The 25214-nt window shown below is 40.7% G+C and overlaps 1 protein-coding gene across 3 annotated transcripts in view; it reads left to right on the forward strand.

Annotated features, from left to right (window-relative positions):
- The window catches only part of RGS6 (regulator of G protein signaling 6), a 574726-nt gene that overhangs the window by 351055 nt on the left and 198457 nt on the right, over positions 1-25214 (forward strand). The gene's annotated exons all lie outside the window — the stretch shown is intronic.

Genomic DNA, 25214 nt, shown 5'->3' on the forward strand with positions numbered 1-25214 from the left:
CATATATACGTGTTAGCATACGGCATTTGTTTTTCTTTTCCTGATTTACTTCACTCTGTGTGACAGACTCTAGGTCCATCCACCTCACTACAAATAACCCAATTTCATTTCTTTTTATGGCTGAGTAATATTCCATTGTATATATGTGCCACATCTTCTTTATCCATTCATCTGTCGATGGACACTTAGGTTGCTTCCATATCCTGGCTATTGTAAATAGAGCTGCAATGAACACTGTGGTACACGACTCTTTTTTTCTGTGTGTGGTACGCAGACCTCTCACTGTTGTGGCCTCTCCCGTTGTGGAGCAGACTCCGGACGCACAGGCTCAGCGGTCATGGCTCACGGGCCTAGCCGCTCCGTGGCATGTGGGATCTTCCCGGACCGGGGCACGAACCCGTGTCCCCTGCATTGGCAGGTGGACTCTCAACCACTGCGCCACCAGGGAAGCCCTTTTTTTTTTAATAAATTTATTTATTCATTTATTTATTTATTTTTGGCTGTGTTGGGTCTTCATTTCTGTGCGAGGGCTTTCTCCAGTTGCGGTGAGCGGGGGCCACTCTTCTTCACCGCGGTGCGTGAGCCTCTCACTATCGCGGCCTCTCTTGTTGTGGAGCACAGGCTCCAGACATGCAGGCTCAGTAGTTGTGGCTCATGGGCCCATTTGCTCCGCGGCATGTGGGATCTTCCCAGACCAGGGCTCAAACCCGTGTCCCCTGCATTGGCAGGCAGACTCTCAACGACTGCGCCACCAGGGAAGCCCCACGTGACTCTCTTTGAATTATGGTTTTCTCAGGGTATATGCCCAGTAGTGGGTTTGCTGGGTCATATGGTAGTTCTATTTTTAGTTTTTTAAGGAACCCCCATACTGTTTCTCCATAGTGGCTGTATCAATTTACAGTCCCACCAACAGTGCAAGAGGGTTCCCGTTTCTCCACACCCGCTCCAGCATTTATTGTTTGTAGATTTTTTGATGATGACCATTCTGACTGGTGTGAGGTGATACCTCATTGTAGTTTTGATTTGCATTTCTCTAATGATTAACGATGTTGAGCATCCTTTCATGTGTTTGTTGGCAATCTGTATATCTTCTTTGGAGAAATGTCTATTTAGAGCTCTGTCCATTTTTGGATTGGGTTGTTTGTTTTTTTTGATATTGAGCTGCATGAGCTACTTGTATATTTTGGGCATTAATCCTTTGCCAGTTGCTTCATTTGCAAATATTTTCTCCCATTCTGAGGGTTGTCTTTTTGTCTTGTTTATGTTTTCTTTTGCTGTGCAAAAACTTTAAGTTTCATTAGGTCCCATTTGTTTATTTTTGTTTTTATTTCCATTTCTCTAGGAGGTGGGTCCAAATGGATCTTGCTGTGATTTATGTCATAGAGTGTTCTGCCTATGTTTTCCTCTAAGAGTTACCAGAAAACTACTAGAGCTAATAAATGAATTTGGTAAAGTAGCAGGATACAAAATTAATGCACAGAAATCTCTTGCATTCCTATACACTAACAACGAAAAATCTGAAAGAGAAATTAAGGAAACAGTCCCATTTACCATTGCAGCCAAAAGAACAAAGTACCTAGGGGTAAACCTACCTAAGGAGACAAAAGACCTGTATGCAGGGAACTATAAGACACTGATGAAAGAAATTAAAGATGATACAAACAGATGGGGAGATGTACCATGTTCTTGGGTTGAAAGAATCAACGTTATGAAAATGACTATACTACCCAAAGCAATCTACAAATTCAATGCAATCCCTTTCAAACTACCAATGGCATTTTTCACAGAACTAGAGCAAAAAATTTCACAGTTTGTATGGGAACAAAAAAGACCCCGAATGGCCAAAGCAATCTTGAGAAAGGAAAACAGAGCTAGAGGAATCAGGTTCCCTGACTTCAGACTATACTACAAAGGTAAAGTAATCAAGACAATATGTTACTGGCACAAAAACAGAAATATAGATCACTGGAACAGGATAGAAAGCCCAGAGATAAACCCACGCACATATGGTCACCTTATCTTTGATAAAGGAGGCAAGCATATGCAATGGAGAAAAGACAGCCTCTTCAATAAGTGGTGCTGGGAAAACTGGACAGCTACAGGTAAAAGAATGAAATTAGAACACTTCCTAATACCATACACAAAAACAAACTCAAAATGGATTAAAGACCTAATGTAAGGCCAGACACTTTAGTAAATTTTCTTAAGCAAATGTCGCCTCACATCTGAAGGAGTGAATTCTTAGAAGCTGACGTATGGGTCAAAGACTATGCACATTTAAAATTTGGAGACACATAGCCAGCTTGCTCTTCATAAAACATACATAGCAATTTAGACTGTCATAGGCCACTTCTGAGAACCTGTTCCCCACATCCTTGTCAACCAGGATGTCATCAAACTGTCTAATCTTGGCCAAGATGATAAGTGAAATATGTCAAGTTGCTGTGCTTTTAGTTTATATTCTTATTAGAAGTGAGTGTAAGCATCTTTTCATATACTTAAGGCTCTTTTATATTTCTGGTCTTTTTCTTACTGACTGAGTAAGCTTTTTCTATATAAAGTAAATTAGCCCTTTTTTCTATAATACGGAGTTGAAAACTTGTCATTTATCATTTGACTTTGTAGATTTTGTTGTCCAGACCTTTATTTTACTTTATGTTGTTAAATTTATTTTCTTGTATGGATTCTGTTTTTTTGGATCACACGCAGTGAGGTCTTCTCCACTCTGTTGTTGTATAACGAAATTCTCCTGATGTTTTTGTGTGGATTGTAATGGTTTAGTGATTACATTTAAATCTTTGATTCATCTGTACAGATGTGAGGTATAAGGTAAAGATCCACAACTTTTCTTCTTTCAGTTGAATACCTATTTGGGTGTAATTCATCTTTTCTTGACTAATATGCAATGTCCCCTTTATCAAATTCTAAGAGACTGGTCTGTGTTCTGTTCCATGGATCTATCTGTCTCTTCATCTAATGAGTATATGTATATTAATACAATTAATGTCTGTTACTATCTGCATTTGTCTGCTTTTTCTTATTCATACTTATTTTGTTTCCCATATGAACTCTGAAATCATCCTGTCTACAAACTCCATGGAAAAATTCTATTTCTATTTTTGTTGAGATTATTTGAAACATACATTAAGAACAATTAAATCTTTAAGATGTGGAGTTTCCCCCTCAAAAGATGTGATAGGCATTTTATTTCTTTAAAGGTCTTTATGCTCCTGAACAGTGTTTTAAAGTTTAGTTTATGCAGATTTTACACATTTCTCATTACATTTACTCCTAGATATCTATAGTCTTTTCTTCCTTTGGGGTTTTTTAACTAGTTGTAATTTACAAATATGAAGTCTGCTGATTTCCAGATATGAACTTCCCCTAGATATCTAATTAAATTTTTTATTACTTATAATAGTTTCCCAGGTATACAGTCATATCCTCTCCAAATAATGATGATTTTACTTCCTCGCTCTTAGTTTTCACAGTCATTATTTATTTCCCTTGTCTATTTTGGGTTGGCCTTCAGAAAAACACTGAGTAAAGGAGAAAGGATACCTTTATCTTATTCTTGACCTCAGCTTCTATGGTTTCCCGACACCAAATATCAACAGAGTAGCCACTATGTTCCAGGCACCAGGATAGAGCAAATCCAGCTGTCATTGAAGACTTAACCCAAACCCACCTTCTTCCAAAGCCCCATTTTGATCATCTCAAGAAAAAGCTGTCTTTGTCCCCTCCAAACTTCCTGTTTTCCTCCCCTGTGTCCTTTCCTACTGTTTATCCTGTTTTAGAGTTATTTGTGCCCTTGTCTTTTATAGTCCCCTAAAATTCTATAAGCTAGAGAAGGCAGGGTCTTTGACTAACCACCCAGCTGTGCTCAGAATTGGGCCTTGCACATAGCAAATGCTCAACCCTCTGCTGCTTAATTAATTAATTAATATGAAGATCTGCTCAAATAAACTCTAAACATCTGCTCAAATAAAATGGCAGGTCCTCATACAGAGCACTTAGCCATGAGTAGTAAACGTAAATCCAGCTGACAAAGTACACAATACACGTATTCATGTTTAGCATATCCACAAAGGGTGCAGGGTGTGCCTTTCAGTTGTTACGGAGGGAATAAAATAGAAAGGAAAAAGCCACTTGTACCCGGAGAGCTGGGAAGTTTTGAACTTTGGTCAGTTCTCCAAATCTAGACGAATAATATAAATCATCCAGTCATTTCATGCCTTTTTGGTTTCACCTCAGAATCTTTTTCTCTAAAAAGCCTCTCTCACTGGGGATAATAGAGTGAATGACCTCAGTATCAGTGTTTGCTGTCTTTGTGAAGTGCAATTGGTTTTATCTGGTGTGGAATGTCTTTTTGATTTTAAATTCCTATTTTTAGCTTCTCCATATTTTGTGTTATGTGGTCACTCTTACTCTCCACCCCCTCGCACCAGAGATCTATCCACACACCCTTTTGTAAGTCTCTATAAAAAGGTTTCATGCAGAGCTAGAGTTCTTTTGAGGGACCTGTCATCAGCCTGCTGACACCCACACATCCTCAGGGCCTGAGTGAGGATGGGCGCAGGGGCGTGGATGTAGGAGCTTGGATTTCCTGACTCCTCAGGTTATAAGTCGTAATAGGAGGAAAGTGTCTCGAGGCCAGGAACCATGATTTGGTGGCTAGAACCGAGCACACTGGCTGGCACACATCTGACTCTTAATAAATGGGTGCTCAATGAATGAACAGCTAAATGGATGGTGAATGAGTGAACACACTTGCATCTCAACAGGAGATGGATCACAACCCGACGTTCACTATAGGCTCTTCGAATTTTTCAGTATGATTGAAGTTGGCAGCTTGTATGTTTACACTTGGTTTAGAAAAGTTCTATTAACCTGGTCCTCGTGCAATATGGTTCTATTATTAATTCATGCATTTGAAAGAACACACACACTGAACGCAACAGCAAATCCTTTTAAGCTCTATGCTCTGGTGAAGAGCTTCTTTCTTTCATGCTCAGGAAAAAAAATCACTGGTGGTGATGGCAGCAGACTGGTGCCTCGAATCTCTGCTCACAGCCTGTGGAGGAGAGAGCCCACGATGACAGGTCACCTGTATCGTCATATCTGTGATTGACCAAAATTGTATGATCAGTATTTAACTCAAAGATTGGAGATGTATTCTGGGTATTGCAACCGTTAGTTTGTCCCAGCCTTTATTTTCTGGCAGATCATTCCTTCCTCTCTTCCTTCCCCCCAGCACTGGTGTAAATTGAGTTTTGTGAGAGGACAGCTCCTCCTCTCCTTGCCTCCCCTCCCTCCCCCTCCACCGGCTCGTCACGCACGCCCTGTCGGTCATCTATTAGTGATGACCCTTCGGCATCTTGTCCACCCCAGGGTTCCCAAAGCCCTTGTACACTGCTGAGCAGAGACAGGTGCAGGGTCTGGTGGGGGGCCAGGACTGCTGCTCCAAGCATGCCAGGACGCCTTTCTCTTCCTGCTGCCGGAGAGGACGCCTGACACCAGAGATATAACAGCGGTGGCGGTGGTGGCCAGTGCCCAGGAGGGTTTGTTTCTCTTGTCTGTTCTCTAGGAAGCAGAAGGTTAAACTGTTCATTTTCAGAGACCTCCTGGGTATAAAGTCCTGAGCTTTGTCTTTCTGGAGTGGACCAATTCCTAGGCTCTTGACCTCGACTTCAACACATCATTTGCCTATCCCTTAGAGTGGGTTTCTTTCCTCTCTATTTGGTCAGGACAAAGGAGGCTAATGTGTGCTGTTAGCTTAGTTACTGGGGGCAAACACTGGCAGAAAAGCACCGGCAGAAAAGAAACTGATTCTGTTTCCCCCCTTCTTATTCAAACAAATGTTAACAAGATGATTGGGTGAATAATGTCCATGGAGTGGCCTTTCTGCAGCAGATTCTCTGCTTGAGGATTCCTCAGAGAAGGCTGGAGCCCCACTGGACCTGTTCACCTTCACATCTGTATGCGTGATCTACACACACCGAGCTCCGTCTGCATGTCCACAGCCAGCCTCCCCTGAAGCTTCGCAAGACACAGGCTGCTGCTTTAGAGAAAGTTAGAACCAGACCCTCCCAGGGACTCATCTCACTGGCTTATCCCATCATGATCAGATTTCATATCTGAGAATTCAGAATTCATAGGGCCCAGGGTAATTTTAGGAAAAGACAACCAGACGTCTACTTCCCAGTTCCCAGAAGGTAAAACAGGTGTTATTCATGACAGAATAACGAAAACAGGACCCTGCTGTGTCCCAGGCATCCAACAAACTTGACTTAGAATTATTCTAGAAAACAGGGGAGTGATTTGTGTGCTCACTCTAGCCAAGGAGTGGGGAGAGAAGGGAAGACCATCCTTTTAGTCCTAATCTCCTACAAGGGACCGTGTACTTAAAGCTTTTCCAACCTTGCTCAGGATTGTATCACAAAACGAACAGTTCTTTGCTCCACAAAATATTTTAATGAAAGTAAAACAAGGGATAAGAGCCTCATGTGATACTGGTCTTGCTTATTTCACATCTTCAAAGGCCTTTAATAATCTCTGTTATGTGGCTATGTGATGTTTATCACACAACCTCAGACTCTTATATTTTTAAAATAATTCACCAGCAAGAACCAATGCCAGAACTAAATGCTAATAAGATTTGGTCTGAGAGACTACCATGGGAAGATTGTTAATGTTTAATGCACTCACATCAAAGTGGGATAATCCTGCTGCCGAAGGTCAAGAGAGCTTTAAACAAAAAATAGAAGAGAAAACATGATTGTAGCCGTTCTGTTTTTCTCACTCAAATAAATCTAGTATAAATGTATTACAGCCAAGCCCGGGAGAGACCTTTCCTGGCAATCTGGCAATTTCCCACGTATTGTTCACGTGGTTTGTCTCTTGCTTCTTCCTCTTTGTTTCTAATGATGATGATGAAAAGCATCCCTGGAATATGCCATGCCTTCCAAGTACTTCTCTCATTGTCACTCCAAAGGATCACTGTTGGGTTTTATTACCATCATTGATATATACAGTTCATTTGCATACAAAGTTGTGGCTTGGTTTTAGAACTCTAGTGATGGAAGTCATCACTCAGCAGTGAGAAAAGGAAGAATGACCTTCAGCCACGCAGGAGGAAACTGCAAAGAGTTCTGCTCCTGGTTCTCCTGCTGAATCAAAAGGTTACAAGGGTCAAGATCGATTTCTTCATTTTCTTTTCTTTTTTTTTTTTTTTGCGGTACGCGGGCCTCTCACCGCTGCGGCCTCTCCCGTTGCGGAGCACAGGCTCCAGACGCGCTGGCTCAGCGGCCATGGCTCACGGGCCCAGCCGCTCCGCGGCATGTGGGATCTTCCCGGGCCGGGGCATGAACCCGCGTCCCCTGCATCGGCAGGCGGACTCTCAACCACTGCGCCACCAGCGAAGCCCGATTTCTTCATTTTCTTTAGGCAGCATTCTGAAGAGGCCCCAGCGGAAAACTCCAGCCCTAGAATCTCTAGTAATTGAAAAAAGAAGCAAGTGTTGTTGGGGACCTTATGTGATGTTCATGAAAGGGCACCGGCTTCTGGGGGCAGCCTGGAGTCGCTGGGTTCAGTTTGCGCGTGCACAGAATGGCCCCTGCAGAGTTTCTGTTGCGGGGGGTGGAGCATTCCGGTGCTCCTTATGAAGCTTCCAACAAGCTTATAGAGTTGCTTTATTTGGCTGGTAAATATTTTCTTGGTCCTCAGCCCTAATTTTCTCTGGCAGATATTGTTCCATAGCTTTGAGATAAATGCACCCATTGAAAACTCTGGGATAAATCCTCATGTGGTTCTGTTGTCACTCATCATTTTGCCAAGAAACGTTAGTGAAGAAAGCTGTAAAGTGGCCGATTAAGTTTTTTGTGTTTTCGTGTTTGTTTTGCCTTTTCATCTTTTTGTGTTTTAGTGGGGGAAGGATCTGTCTCAGAAGAAAAAGCCAGGTTCTGGATTTAGCTCTGCCCTCTAACTTAATGTGTTCCTTTATGCAAAGGTCTGAATCTTCCCGGGAATTAATTTCTCTATTTGTCAGATGACCCAATGATACCTGCCCCAGTTGACCTATAGCATGGTAGTATGGATAAAGTAAAATCACAAATGTGAAAGTGTTTGCAAAATTCTAAAATGTTTAGATAGCATTTCCTCATGTGTCAGGAGGGTAATGAGTTACAATGCCACTGCAACAAGGCGATTATGAGGATTGAATGTCCAAGGGCTTAGAAGAGACCCTGACACATGAATCGCACCCTATAGACGGCAGCTGGAAGACCAAGTGGTGGAGGTGTTACCCCACGATCCCTTCTATAACTTCCACCCATGCGAAGCCAAGGAACCTGACTGGCCTCACTTCAATGCTAGTATTCGTCACTATAATGCTAATATTCTTTGACTTCAGAGATTTGGCTTTTTTTGGATCCTCACATTTCTGCCTTCCAGGCATTTGCCGGAGTTTAGCTCTCCTATCAAAGGGAATCAGCTGTCAGCAAAGAACAACCTTGGAGCTGGAATGACCTCGGTGCTAAGTTTGAAATCTAGCTTTTTACTTACTGGGTATGACCTCAGGCAACCTTCCTCAATACCTTGGGCCTCAGTTTCTTCAACCAGGGATGGTATTATACCACCTCCCTCGTAGGAGATGACACAAATGCCATGGTCACAGAGGCTACCTAATTGGCAGGGCCCAGTGCAAAATGAAAATGCAAGGTCCCTTGTTCAAACACTATTAAGAATTTCAAGATGGGGACAACAGAGCATTAAACCAAGCATGGGGTCCTTCTGAGCCCAGGGTTCTGTGCAACTGTGCAGGGCACATCTGTGAACCTGGCTCTGGCCATAGTTCCTGGTACAGTGGCAGCCTGCCACGTAATAGGCATTCAGTAAAGACTACTGCTTTCTTTCTTTTCCTCTCTCCTTTTCTCTCTTCTTTCCTTTATAGCTGTGTATCCCTAGGAAGAGTTGGTTTCACTCCTAAACCTCCTACTGCAACTTCTCTGACAAGCCCACTTAGAATGGTTCCCTCTGATGATTAAACTGCTTCTTCCTTTCTGCCCCTGAAATTAGGGAGCCAGGTGGTAGGATTAAGAAAGGATAGCTTATCTATACAACCTTCCTATCTTGTGTCTGTATTTCCCAAGCACTTTCAAAGGCAGCCCAAGAAAATAAAGAAATAACAGCATCATGATACATAAGAAGAGGCTAGAATATATATATTCTATATACATATATATATGTGTATATGTATATATATGTATGTGTGTGTGTGTGTGTATATATATATATATATATATGGGTGGAGGGGGAGGAAATGATGGAGAAGGTAAACTGAGGTGAAGAAAACGAACAAAGGAAAATGATGGTATTAGAAAAAAATAAAAGCCTGCACTTCACAAAGGATATCATTTTGCTACCCTCTGTCTAAGCACAATTGACACAGATTAGTTGTAAAATCACTTCTTATACTTGTTTCCCCAACTTTCAGCCATTTCCGTGAAATAAAGCAACCACACATTTTCTGAGGGTTTGATTTCCTTGTCTGTGAACTTCATAATTAAAAAAGTATTTTGTTATGCATTGTTTTATTCAGAATTCACAATATCTGTGTGTTTGGGTATGTTACTTACCTCTTCATTTTGTAGAGGAGGAGATAAAGTAACCTTCCATAGTTACTGGGTCAGTTGGGAATATTTTGACTCCACATAGCAGAAAATCTGAATTACTGTGTCTGTATTTGGTGGGGAGATGGTCCTCTTAATAAGAGTCTTGGAAGCAGACCACTGCCTGAGGGGCTGGGCAGCTCACAGACATCATGGTTCCTTTCTGCAGTTCTCATGGTCTTTGCTTCAAGGTCACAAGATGGCTGCTTTCACTCCAGGCATCACAACCATGGTCAAGAGAAGAAGAAATGTGGGAAGGAGCAGTATCAGCCACCTTGTTTCCTTTTCTCATGAAAGTTAAACTTTCTCAAGAATCCTCTGCTTATTTCTCAGTGGCTTAGAACTATGTCTCTTGGAAGTTCTTAGCTACATAAAAGGCTGAGAAAGAGGGTGTTTACTTTTCCAGCCTTTACACTGGAGGTGAGAGAGAAGGGTGCTAAGACACCTCTTGGATGAAGCACACAACAGCGTAGGCTCTGTGACACAGAGTGGCAAGGCCAGAGACTGAACCCAAGACCTCCAAGCCTGAGTTTAGTGATTTTACCACTGTGCCATATTGGACTTCTTTTAAAAATGTGTTCAGCACCACCGACTTGGCCACTTCCTGCTGAAATGAGCAGACAGAAGTCACTCCACATTATGGAAATTTAAAAACAGGGAATACATTTACTATGCCTTGCCTTAAGTCTCCTCAGAGTGAAACTCCTCCAAGTTATATAAAACTGAGAGATAGGTGGCATACAGAGAATTTATTCCTCCCATGAGAAATCCTGTGCGTTTGAAGTTTCATAGAACTAGCTGATGTATATTTGGAAACAGATAACAGAAATTGTGTGAGATATGGCTCTGTGCCCTTCCAGCCTTAAGCTGCCCCTCTTCCCACCCTGCTTCAAATCACAATCATCTTGTTTTTTGGTAGGAACTATTTACATATGAAGATCATATTTGGGTGCCCTTAGTGATTTATTAAACTCACTTTCCTAAAGCAAGACCAGAGTAAAAAACATACATAAATATCAGTTTGGAAGATTAGAAACAAAGGCCACGATGGAATTTCTCCACTGTAATCACCACATGCAGTTACCACAACAGGGAAGCTTAACTGAGTAATTCAGTCCAAGGTAGAGAAAGAACAGAATCTGGAAATGTAAACATGTTTCTGTTGGAGATACTTGAAATTACATTATTGCCAGCTTTTTTTTTTTTTTTAGCTGGGGAATGTTGTATGAGGAATTTTTGTTGTGTTTTCTTAAATGCACCTGGCAGTAAATTGGAAGTATAGCACCTGTTAAATATTTAGTTAGTAGTTGAAACATTGAATAACTCATGAAATCTGTAGGTGAACTGAATAATAGCTGCCCTGGAGAGAATCATAATTCAGTGTTGACAAAATAACCCCCCTTGCATTTTTCTGGGGAATCTTTTATTTTTAGCAAGGGTGTTTGATACTCCTAAGTTAATTAAGAATTTTGACAGATTGGAATGTTATTGAACCTAGCGGCAATGTTTAAGAACTGCCATATATGTGCTAGGTACTGGGTTAGGCAATTGTGTAAGCATTGGATCATTAAATTCTCTCCCAACACTATACAGTTGTTAGCTCTGTCTCTCTCGATGAATAACCAGGACCCTGAGAGGCTGTGTAAGTAGTCCAAGACCACGGCTGGGAAGGAATAAAGTTTTTTCCACCACTTCTTCATAAAAGTACTTCCCAGGCAGTGTGGGGGACCCAACGGATTGGCTCACTTGACCCTTGTTAGAGCCCCTTCTATCTTGTCTAATCCCTCCACAGAGACCAGAAACCTCCAATTCTCAGCCTTCCTTGTGGCTTGGCTTGGTAGCCAGTAGAAACAGTCTGTCCTATGATGTGTAGGTGGAATTCCATGGGAAAGCTTCCCTCCCCCGCAACAGGTAAATCCTCTTTGCCTTTTCCCCTTTGCTCAGGAAAAGAAGATTCACTCTCTAGGCATTCAGTGGCTACTCTTTACCATGAGAAGGAAAGTTGCGCAGTTAAGGTTGGTATAACAGGAAGTCCAGGTCCTTGATGGCATTCTTGACCACTTGTACTAACCCTAGACTGCTTGATGTTAGAATCCTTCTTACACAAGGAAAATAATAATCTCTTATTGTATCCAGGAGGCCACGGATTGGTGTTCTGTCTGCCTGCCCACCTCTCCAGCCCCCTACAGCCAAATTAATACACCTGCATTTCTCAAAGTGTAGCTCCTAGTGTATAAGTTGTTCCTGAGGCAGAAGTAACTGAGAAAGGTGATTGCATATATGTATAGTCAATGTTGCTCTTAGAATTAGAATGCAATTCCATTAAAATGATAATATAAATTAGATAACTGATGACTAATAGTGATTAAAGTAAAGGATGTAGTCGTCAGGTAAACCTGGGTTCTAGTGCTGGCTATAGCACTTATTGGTTATGTGACCTTGAGCTAGTCAGCTAAACTTGCTAAGTCTCAGTTTCTCATGTATGATTGGGAATAATAATAGCCCCACCTCGCAGGGATTTTCAGGGCACTTAGCACTGGCTCAGGCACATAATATGCACACAGTTGGTAGTATTATTGTTGCTGATAATAATAGTAGAATTATTCAAGACATAACAGTTTGAGGGAACAGTTATGAAATACATAACAACCAAGGTAAAAGTGTTCTAATTTTCTCTCTCTGGATTCATCTGTTATGGTACTTTTTAAACTTAATCTAACATTAGTATCCTTCCAGAATTAAATCAATCTTTCTTAAAGGTCGGTATTTTCTCATCCTAGAGAAGGTTCTTTGGGCCTCTGAATGGTGAAAATATCTGTTTGTCCCTTCTCTTTATTTTCATTGTCAAAGGTCTTAGCTACTTTACCTAAATATTCTAGCCAGCTGCTTCCTGACACACTTATGGCCTCAAAGTTTAATACTTGATTTGGTTTCTTTTGACTCTAGTCCCCTATGTTGTGTTGATTTGTAGAACAGTGATTCTAAACGCTAAACCAGAAAGAAGAGCCACGTGACTCTTCTTGACCACACGGCATTCTTTTTTTTTTTTTTTTTTTTTTTTGCGGTACCCGGGCCTCTCACTGTTGTGGCCTCTCCCGTTGCGGAGCAACAGGCTCCGGACGCGCAGGCCCAGCGGCCATGGCTCACGGGCCCAGCCGCTCCGTGGCATGTGGGATCTTCCCGGACCGGGGCACGAACCCGTGTCCCCTGCATCGGCAGGCGGACTCTCAACCACTGCGCCACCAGGGAAGCCCACACATGGCATTCTTGACCAATTGCACTAGCCCTAGCCTGCCTGATGTTAGAATCCTTGTTACACAAGAAAAATAATAATCCCTTTTTGTATTCAGGAGGCCATTGATTGGTGTTCTGTCTCCCTGCCCACTCCACTTTGGAATAGTAAAAACAGCATGGTGTCCTTTAAATTTTAAGATTTTATCAGAAAGAAAGCTCTTCCCATTTTACTCTTGAAAATCATAAAACAGAAAAACAAGAGTAAAAAGTATAAATTCCATTTTTAGTAAAGCTAGGAGATTCTGTATCCATGAACCACAGTCTGTGACATAGGGCTGGTCAAATGCAATGGAGCAGGATTTCAGGAAGAGCTAAGACAAAGTGACTGTGACCAGGCTATAGATTTTGACGAAGCGAATGGAAAATATAGCTCCAAAGTTGGCACTACAGAGTAAGCATACCCTAAAGGATGAAACCAATAACCCTTTGAAAAGTGGCAAGAGTATTACAAAGCTGGAAGCAAAAGCTTCCTAGACCCTACCTGAGACCACATAGTAGCAGATGAAGCCAAAAAGGAAATGAGCAGGTAGATTGGTAAGGCATTGCTGTAGCCTGCTGGCTGAGAGGAAGCACAGCTAAAATAACTCATAAATACACAAACCTTTATCATGAGATTTAATGGTGAATCACGGCAAATTTATACCAGCACAGCAACAACCTGCCTCCTACCCATACAAACTTCTTTCAAGTATCTGGATTGAGAAGAATTCTCCACATTTGATGAACAGTCACAATAAAAAAGGAACCAGCCCAGGATGCTATAACGTACTACTTGCTACCACAAAGCTATTGCAATAGAAAACGAGAAAAAGAACTGAAAAACAAATGGTGAATGGAGAACACTGACTATTAGTGATTCTAACAGACAACTGAAAAATAAAATGTGATCGAGAACTCAAACAAATTAAAGAAACCGCTGACAAGTTCAAAACAGATGAAGAGGTCAGGGATGATACGGTGAAATGAGAGGAGAAAAGAAACAAATGATACAGCTGGCCAAAGAAGTGAAGTGGGAAAAGCAGCACAGATATGAAGATGACTTTGAAGAAACAAAGCAAAATACACACTGCTGAAAATAGAAAAGGGAATCTGAAGGGCAGGATTATCAAAGCAAATAAAGTAAAAAGGAACTAATATTTTTAAAGGACTAGAGATAAAATGGTAGATTTGGCTGACAAAGAAGACACCACAGATACCTAATAAAATATCGCTGAAGAAAAGAACTAAAAAAATGAAACACAAAGAAATAGTCAAAGATATAATTCCACACAACTTTGGAAAAATAAAAGATGATGAGAATTTATAGATTGAAAGGATCAACCATGTTCCAGGAAAATTTGTTAAAGAGCTGTCAACACTATGCTGTATTTTAGGGGTATTAATAAGCTTCAGAGATAAATAATCATTTGGTCAAGCCGGCCGGAATACCAAGTAACCTCTATAAGATCAAAAGTTTTTTAAGAGTCAGGCTAACCTAAGGTTTCCTTGCAGAAGCATTCAAAGATAGCAGAGAAAATGCCTATGAAGCCCTCAATGAAAGAAAAAAAAGTGTGTGGCCTAAGAATTTTATGCACAGCCAAACTGTCAATCAAAATAAAGACAGTATATAAAACGTGTCCAACATTTGAGAACCCATAGAGGTTAGTTCTCATGAGTCATTCTTTTAAAAAACTATTAAAGGAAAGACTGTAGCTGACTAAGAGATGAATGGAGAAAATCTGGCGAAAGAACTTCCAAGTAAACACTGAATCCATTTAGCTTTTGGATTAAATCTAAAATAAATATGGGGAACATCCCTGGTGGTGCAGTGGTTAAGAATCTGCCTGTCAATGCAGGGAACACGGGTTCGATCCCTGGTCCGGGAAAATCCCACATGCCGCGGAGCAACTAAGCCCATGTACCACAACTAATGAGCCTGCGCCCTAGAGTCCATGAGCCACAGCTACTGAGCCCACGCCCCACAACTACTGAAGCCCGTGAGCCTAGAGCCCGTGCTCTGCAACAAGAGAAGCCACCACAATGAGAAGCCCGCACACCGCAACAAAGAGTAGCCCCCACTCGCCACAACTAGAGAGAAGCCCACGCACAGCAACGAAGACCCAATGCAGACAAAAATAAAATAAACAATTAATTTTAAAACTTTAAAAAAATAAATAAAGTAAAATAAATATGGAAATTTTGGTTGCAGAAAAAAAGTATAAGCCCTGAATATATATAGATATTATAATTAATAAAATATTAAGAATAGAGAAGTCAGAAGGATGTATATGTTGTTTTTTTCATCATTTATAGATGAAAATCAAAGGATCTCATTTAAACATGATAAATCAAGTAATTGCTCTTTAAGGATATTAAATATACAAAGGTAAAAAGTATAAGACTATATATGTATGTGCTTAGTTATATATATATACATACATATATAGACATATGTAATTACATATGCATTATATATCTATCTATATCTGCATATATTTTAAATGAAATTCATGTGATGGAAGAGAAAATGGAGAACAGTTTTTTTTTAATTGAGGTATAGTTGATATACAATATTATATAAGTTACAGGTATACAACAGTTTTTATTGTTCAGAGTGGGAAGTTAAAAGTTAGTGTTTCAAGAAATAGAGAATTTAAATAATTAAATAGTTTACTTATAATAGGGCTCACTGGAAAAATTAATCATAGCACAAACCTGCCCAGATAGTACAAGGAACAGTCGCAAAAACAAAACAAAGAAAATATAGACTGAGAAGTATAAGATTTTTAAAAAATAAAGCAATAGAAACATAAAACATGACACAAAATGTTATGAATTAAGAGTAAACACATCTGTCACACCAATAAATATGTAGACTAAGCTCACAATTGAGTAATTAAATAAAACTTAACCATATGCTATATATACCAGACATATATCTAAAGCAAAGTGACTCAGAAACTTGAAAGTAGAAGGATGAACAAAGGAATATCATCAAATGCCAACAAAAAGGAAACAAAAGGCCATGATCTCAGTATAAAACAAGGTTGAATTTAGATCAAAAAGCATTAAGCAAGAAAAATAAAGATACTTTGTATGATAATGTATATATTCCACAAGGAAGACCTAGCAGTCATAAGTATTTCTGTACCAACTAAAAAGTAGCATGGAAAGTTATTAAGCAAAGCTACACAAAATACAGGAAAAATATTGAAATACTTTAGTTATAGGAGGTTTAACAAATAAAATGGACCAAAAGAAAGTAATGATATAAATGGCCTAAATAACATAACAAAGTTATATATATCAAACAATCCCTAAAAACTGAGAGTACTTCATCCTTTTTTCCATGTCCACAGAAGATTCCCCCAGACTGACTGTTCTTTAGCCCACACAGAAAACCCAAATAAATTTCCCAGATATTATCCTCTAATCACTCTGAGTCTAAAAAAAAAATTGATCGGAAATTACACAGTATTTAAAATTGATAGTGATTATAACCACATTACATATGTGGTTATAAGGGATCAGCTAAAGCCATTGCTCAAAGGAAAAATCATGGACATAAGTACTTAAATTAATAAACAAAGATAGGAAATCAAACCATTGTCTTCTACTCATGAAGCTAAAAATAAGAAAAATAAAATTAACCTAAGAAAAATATAAGGAAGAGATGAATGATTAAAGCAGGAAACAATAAATTAGGGAAAAAAAGAACAAATAAACTTTAGGAAAAAAGCAATAAATCGTTAGTAAACTAACCAAGATGGATGGATAAATCATTTTCCCGGAAAATGTAAATTCCCAAGCATGACCCCTGATAGAAAGGAAAAGAATATAAGTTAGCAACAAGAAATATAGAACATGGACAAAAAGCAAACCTATCCAAAGAAAGCACCAGGCCCAGAATATCTCACAGATAACTTCCACCAAACCTCTAAGGAAAAGACAGGTCCAATATTATTTACACTCTTGCAGAATAGAAGCTAGCATACATCAATTGTATCCTGAAAAAGAGAGAACAAAAAAAGAAAGTTAAGACCAATATTGCTTATGAATATTGGTGCAAAAAAATCCTAATTAAAATATTAGCAAACAAATCCAAGAGCTTACAAAGACAAGAATTGACTATGACCAAGTGGGTTTCTTTTTTAATTGAAGGATAGTTGTTACAATATTATATTAGTTTCAGGTATATAACATAGTGATCAAAATTTTTATAGATTATACTCCATTTAAACTTATCATAAAATAATGGTTATATTCCCTGTGCTGCACATTACATTCTTTTATCTTATTTGTTTTATACCTAATAGTTTGTACCTCTTAATCCCCTTCCCCATCTTGCCCCGATCCTGACCCCTCTCCCCACTAGTAACCACTAGTTTGTTCTCTGTATCTGTGAGTCTGTTTCTGTTTGTTATACTTGTTTGTTTTATTTTTTAGATTCCACATATAATGAAAACATCCAGTATTTGTCTTTATCTGTCTGACTACTTCACTAAGCATAATATCCTCCGGGTCCATCCATGTTGTTGCAAATGGCAAAATTGCATTCTTTTTCATGGCTGGGTAATATTCCATTATAAATAAATATATATATAATATTCCATTATATGTGTGTGTGTGTGTGTATATATATATATATACACACACACACACATGCACACACACACTTACACATATACCACATCTTTATCCATTCTTCTGTAGATACTTAGGTTGCTTCCATATCCTGGCTATTATAACTAATGCTGCTATGAACATTGGGGAGTATGTATCTTTTTGAATTAGTGTTCTTGGTTTTGGGGATATATAACCAGGAGTAGAATTGCTGGATCGTATGGGTAGTTCTATTTTTAGTTTTTTGAGGAAACTCCATACTAGTTTCGACAATATAATATACCAATTTATATTCCCAAGTGGGATTTTTTTCTTTTAAAAATGTAAGAATGTTTCAAAATCTAGAACCATCTTAATTTAATTTGTATAATATTGTCAAAATTAAGAATCATTTTTATTATCTTAATAGATAACTGAAGAGGCATTTGATAAAATTTGTCTCCATTCTTGATGAAAAACCCATAATAAAATACTTCATTACACACACAGACACACATATACACACATACTTAGCAACATATGTCCCCAAAGCTACTAACATACCTACTGGAGAAAAAGTAGAAACAGTGCCATTAATGTCAGCTACAAGAAAAGATACCTTAATCAACAGCATTAGTTAACATTACTCCAGCCCAAGTAGACATTAGCCAGCCCAAGTAGAAGAGAGAAAGAAATAATCATAGAAATTGGAATCAGGAGTTAAGGTTATGATTATATGCAGATGATATATTATATACTGTTAAACACAAAGAATCATGGAAAAAATGTTATAAACAATAAGGAAACTCATTAAGGTGATGGAGTATAAAAATACTACTACTAAAAACCTTCCAATACAAACAGAAATTGGTTAGAAAATATAACTGAAAAGATCCCATTTACAATTGAGAAAAATTTAACAAGAAATGTACCAAATAAAACATTTTAATGCTACTGAGGAGAATAAAAGATGATTTAAGCAAATGCAAAGAGATACCCTATTTAACCTAAAGATGTCTTAGCTAAACTGAACTAGTGGAATCAAACACTAATAGGTGTTCTGAGAAGACAGGATGATTCTAAATCTCAAATACAATAAGCACAGCCTGAGAAATTGACAAAGAAAACTAAGAGTGGGGATTAGCTTTTCACATATTTTACAAAATACATTGTAAAGCTACAGAAGTTAAAAAAAATTGATTGACAGATAGATAAAGATAGATATATAGACACAGTACCATACCTGCATAACCAGGAAGCCCAATGGAAGAATGTTTAGAAATAAACCAGACTACATGTGATAGATAACGTGTTACCTATCAATGGAAAAAAAAGATAATCTATTAAAAAATGCTACTGAAACAATTGGATACCTTTTTGGAAAAAAATAAAGCTGGATTCCATCCTCAAAACCTACACCAAAAGCAATGTCAGATGACTCAGATATTTAAATATAAAAAAGAAAATCATGAAGGCACTATAAAAAAATGGAAAATTTTTATTAGCCTGTTTTGGGGAAGACCTTTCTATTTTAGACACAAAATGCAAAAACCATAAGTTAAAATATTAATAAATTCTATCTACTATAAAAAATTGCTGCATTGAAGAAAACACCATAAACAAAATAAAAAAGTGACTTACTGAGAAAAATAGTTTGCAAAGGACTTCTTTTCTTAACATATTAAAAATGCTACTTTACAATTCTGTATTGTACACTTAAAGATTTGTCAAGAGGGTATATCTCATGTTAGGTGTTCTTAACACACACACACACACACACATGCATACACACATGAAAAGAATAGAAAAGAATAGAAGAATAAAAGGAAGCAGGAGGAAACTTTTGGAGGTGATGATTTATTAATTTCATGGTGATGATAGTTTCACAGTTCAGAGGCATAGCTCCAAACTCATCAAATTATATACATTAAATATGGCTAGTTTTTTGTATATCAATTATACCTCAAAAAAGATGGGGTTTTTTTTAATAGAATTAAAAGGACAATGAATGAAGTTGGTACTTCCCAAAAAGAAATACTCATGATGGAAACAGTTGAAAAATGCCCAATCCCATTCAAAAGAAGAGAACTGTACATTAAGACTACAGAAACGGCCAGTTTCCCAAAAACCTACCAGATTTCAGATTGACGCGGATCAAAAAGCTTAGTTACATATTGTTGGTGACACTAGGGAAATAAAGTGCCCTCATAGATTTTTGGTGGGACCATGAATTGTTACAATGTTTATTCAGAACAAATTGCCAAATATTTACCAAAATATAATTTGCATGTATCTTCTGACGAAGAAATTCCACCTCTAGGGGTTTACCTTACATTGCACCTGTGTGCAGTTGTGTGTACATGCACTTGTATGAAATGAGGTATGTATAAGAATAGTCATCGCCACGTTGTTAAGAGCAAAAGATTATAAATTGAATGGTGATCAATATAGACTCATTACCACAAAGATCCGGTCAACCTATACAAAGGAATCCTGTATTCTTTATGAGTATGTTTTCTGAGAAAAACAAAGTGCTGACAGTACTACAGGGTAAGACACCACTGCTGTAAAATAACGATAATAGTAATAATGATTATTATATATAAAATGTATGCTTACATATGAATAAAAAACATCACTGAAAGCGTACCCATGAACCTGATAACAGTGAATGCCTTGGAGAGGGGACTCGAGTGACCTGGGTTCTGTGTTGAGAAGCAGACTTCCTTTCTAATGTGCCCCTTTTCTATCTGTTAAATTTCGTATCCTGTATATGTGTTACCTATTCAAAAGGTTAATCGACTTAATTTAAATCCCAGTGCAAATCCTACGGTCTCCTATCTTCACCTTGAGCAAATCATACCCTGCTTTCCCTCTCTGTGGAGCAGGCATGATCACAGTACTCCCTCCCAGGTTGCGATCAGAGCTACATGAGATAATCATGGGAACGCAGACTGCACAGAGCCTGCCAATTACATGTAGTTGTTTAGTAAATGCCCTCCACCTCTTTCCCCTGAGAATTAAAGTAAGTTGCAGTAATTTCACTATTATTGGGCTTTGCTGTGTTTTAAATTTTCTCTGTAATACACGAATGGCTTAAACATATGGCTTCCTTAGGCACAATTAAGTAAGAGGGAGAGCAGTATACATCACCAGTCAGGCATTCTTTCCCACTGTAAAAGTAACACTGTTTATTTAAGAGCCAAGTCTAGGTGTTAACCAGTCCTTGGCACCACTAGAATAAGGTTGAAGGACTAAAGCTGCCAAACACAATTATGTACTGGCCTTGGGTTTCAGATACTTGGGTTCAAACCCTGCCTCCATCACTCCTGACTGCCACTTGGTGGCCGTTTATCGCTGGAGATGTTTTGTTACTTCTCTGCCCTTCCATACCATCACTTTAAAATGGGAACAACCACCACGCAGACGTGCTGTCTGGATTAAAGTCAGTCTGTCTAGAAAAGCACCCGATACATACCAGGCACTCAGCAAATATTTTTGGAAGAGTATTAAACAGCTACTATGTGCAAGGACCAAGAAATGGTTCCTACCTTCAGAATCCTTACACATGAATATGGAGGAGGAAACCATGACTCAAATGACTGCAGGCCCAAGCCATTTAGTGGTAGAAAATGAATTGAAGAGGGTAAGCATGACTGATAAAGAGTTATCACCAGTGAACCGGTGGCCACGTGGACTAACTGTAGCCAGAATACCAAGGAAGAGTAAAACCAGCATCAGAGGCCAATACATCAAACTTGTAAGTGGAGGAAAGACTCCTTCCTGCGTGGTGAAGTATAAACTTCTTGATGGTATCACACAATTTGTGTTCTCCACAGCAGCAGACATAGCAGGTGTGCTGTAAACATTAGTGCAGGACCAATACTGTAGGTGCAAATGTTTCTCCAGCATCAGGAGCCTTTCCAGGATCTACCGTCAGGCTCCCTATCCCAGATGATGGTTTTAAACCTTCCAGTCCACTTCTCCCCAGTTACCAGTCTTTGTTCAGGACTGGTATTAATGCATTACCAGCCCTGGACAATCCATTAAATGCATGTATTAAATGCCTACCATGTGCGTGGAACACACAGCCAGTGGGTGTTCGGGTGGCCCCGCAGCAGGAACTGCACTTCTGTCCTTGCTTGGCACGTCTGTAATTTCAGTGCACCTTTCCGTGTTCTCCTCTGTAAGGGGTCGACGTAAATAAGGAGGAATGTTTGGGAGCCTTTGGGAATCCCTCAGGCCAGCAGCACTCTCCGCATCATGAGCTGGGGAGATGGGGCACCCAAGGGGGGTGAATACCCTCTTAGCATGTTTTCCCCTCTCATGCCAGGGAGTTTGTTGGCAGGTTGAAAAATCAAGGCTTCTGCCATATTTTTCTCTGAGTTTGATTCATCTGCAAGGGCATTAACTTTTCATATGCCTCAGCTGAGTGGGATTTTAAAACCCGTGTTAGTGACAGGATATCTAATTTCTCATCCACAGGGCCCACATCTAAACTTAATATGCTTGCTTGTCGGAAGGAATTCCAGACCCTCTCGCAGCAGCCTTGCATGGGACCTAGAGACCCCTGACCAGATGGGGGTGATGGGTTCCATCTCAGCTTTCAACTGAACACCTGCAAGAATTTTTTCTTCTGAGATGACATGTAAAAGTTTTTGGTGTGTCCCGTCTTCCCAGATGACATTCGAGTTTCCATCAGTCCGCATGCTTTCCAAGGCCCATGGTCTGTCATGGAGCGGGGCTTCCCCTGCCCTCGATTAATCAATTTCTCATAGACAATGCAGACAGGCTGCTGGCCCAGGCCAGCAAGGGCTTTCAGCTGAGACCATCTGGAGGGTGACTGGAGAAGGCAGCCAACAGGCCCAGGAATCTGCTAGACACAGAGAGAAGGCTGCCTGGCCAAAAGCAAAGATCAGGAAGACTCAAGGAGGGGGTGGGGGTGGTGGGGTATAGATCCACCTGTTACGTGCACCTGCACTGGCTTGCTGTGGGAAACCGCCAGAGGCTGAAAGCCACCCTGTTGTTCAAGAAAATTGAGCTGTTTGCCCATGGACTTCGAAGACTTTCCTAGCTGAGTGTAGCAGTGTGTCAGAGAAGTGACCAGGCATCCGATTTGATTTGCAATCGAGGAATATACACGAGGCCAACAGGCTGTATTGAGGGGTCTGTTAATGTCCTCTGCTTGGTGAGATAGGCCTGCCTAGCAAAGTCGTTACTGGAGAGGGCTGGATAGGATGAAGTCATCCCTGGGGACAATTGTCTGGGAGGACAGACTACAGAGCTGCATTCCCACTTGGTGTCCTCCGGGGGCTGCCTGACCTGGGGCTTCAAGCGTCCTTTCAGACCAAGGCTCCAAGGTCAAGGGTGGTCTGCCCTTTTCTTTTGTTCTCATTCTTTCTCTGTCTCCTTTCTACTCACTCTTTCTCCTTCCTTTTCTTCGATGGCTTCTGGCACTCTCTTTGGAGCAGAGCACAAGCTGTACACCCACTGGCCTTGAGAACCTCTCTTAGGGCTACTCACCCATCCCTAACCCTGGCAGAGGAGAGAAAAGGGCAGTGTGTCCAATTTATCACTGTAACAAATACCCAATTTTGTTTTTCTCCATGGGCTCTCCAGATGAATGCTTCTTTTACAATTGGTGTTTGCAACATTTTCTTCCTTAGAGAAAAATGCCGTTTGCAGATGTGAAATTATTCTGATTGTCTAATCGCTGTTGCATTCCTCGGCAATGCAGAGTTAAATGATGCATGAAATCACCTGTCAGCCCCCATTAGATGGGGCTGTGTTTACATACCCAGAGGCGGCCTGTGAATTATTTAAGGAAAGGGACTCTTGGCTCTGCATCCGGCTAGACACGGTTCAACCCGAGTTACTTTGGAGGTGCCGTTTGTGGCCCCAGCTTCCACTTGGCTGCGGAAACCGTCTGACAGACACTGCGGGCTGCTGCCAGCACCAGCTCTCCTTGAGAACAACTTGAACTTAGCTCCTACAAGGTCCAGATGGCTTGCAAACTACAGAGGAGCTTTGCAGAGTCCCGAAAGCTTCTCCAAAAAAGGAAGTTGGCGATGTTTCAGTCCGGATGGTAGGTTCGCCCTGACACTGTGGACTCAAGGATTATTGTTGGGGTTTCAGAGAGTCCATTTAATAACACCACCAGTCCCCATCTGGATTTGGAACCAATGCGAGAGGGAAAGAGAGAGGAGTAGAGGCAGGTGAAGTTCAAAATAGCACCTGTATTACTGAATGACCTGTCAGAGAACATGGGGGACAATGGCACTGGACATCCTATGAACCCCAGGATGGACGCACACTTCCTCATCCGGTGCAGGAAGCCATAAGCCTCAGCCCGTGGGGCAGGGTCCTGGCGCCTTTTACCCTGGGGCAGGGAGCAGAGATGAGCCATATTTTCTGTAAGTACCAGGCTCCCAAGAAGCAGCAGCCAGGGACCAATTTTGTGGCCCATACAGTCGGCCCTCCGTGTCAGTGGACTTCTGTTCTAGGTTGGTTGAACCCACGGATATGGAGAGCTGACCGTATACAGCTTTTTTACGTAAAGGACTTCAGCCTCCTCAGATTTTGCTATCCGTGGGGGTCCTGGAGCCAGTCCCGTGTAAATACTGAGGGATTATTGTACCCATCTTTCAGGTAAGTTTCTCCGTCTCCCAGGAGAAGAGAGAGGGTAGAGGCTGTGGCAAAAGACACAGGCATCTGGAGGGGAGCCTTCGCCTGGGAACGCAGCATTCCTTGCATGTCCTAAGGGGATGGGTCAAGCTGAAGATTTGGAGGAAGGAGATTATATAGAGCTGGAGAGGATCTTGGAAGCCATGAAATGCTTTTATTTGCAGAAGGAAACTGAGGCACGAGCTCACCCATGGTTATACAGCTCGCTAGGAGCAAGGCTAAGTTCCGCATGGCCCCCTCCTGTGGGGGGGCCATCAGTGCAGAACAGCTGATGGATGGCACAGCAGAGGGCTCTTCACCCCAGAACCTCACCATGGAGGCCCATACTGCCTCTTGGTCCATGGGGGTTCCACCCATTGTGGGTCTCAGACCTCAGTCCCACCCCCATCACATCTACCCCCCCCCCAGAATGGGATAGGCGTAGAGGATGCACAGTCATCTTCTATTCGTAGCAAATTATAATTTACTTTATTATCATGAAATTGAGTCAAATAAAGGTCTTTGCTGATGCTTTGTCCTTGAGCTTTTTCAACTCTGAACAGACAGTTGGGAATATAACCAGCTCTTGCCTGAGCCATAGGGCAGCTCCGGGGGAGGCAAAGGAAGGGAGGGGACCTAATCGGTATGTCATTGGGAGGATGCTGTTGCCTCCCAGTTGGATGGGGATCATTGTCACGCCTGCTTCTGCAGATGCTCAGACTTCTAGGCAGCTCTGTGGCTTCTTTCTGTCCTCCGGACACAGTCCCCGCTGCTCTATTTACCTCATTGATAATTCCCGCTGTCAAAATCATATTTCTCGCAGCCACTCACTGTGTTGCTTGATCTGCACTGTCTTTTGCTGGTGTCAGGGGCTCAAACCGCAGACTGCTTTGGCTTGGGCTCCCATCGAGCAGCCACGCCCTGTGCTACAGACCCAGAAAAGGGTCCTTCCCAACGTGCCTTGTGACCATGGGGAGGCGACACCTTTGCCCTCATACTCCCTGAGGG

Source organism: Globicephala melas, chromosome 2, assembly GCF_963455315.2.
Source record: "Globicephala melas chromosome 2, mGloMel1.2, whole genome shotgun sequence".
In the NCBI taxonomy this organism is placed as follows: Eukaryota; Metazoa; Chordata; class Mammalia; order Artiodactyla; family Delphinidae; genus Globicephala; species Globicephala melas.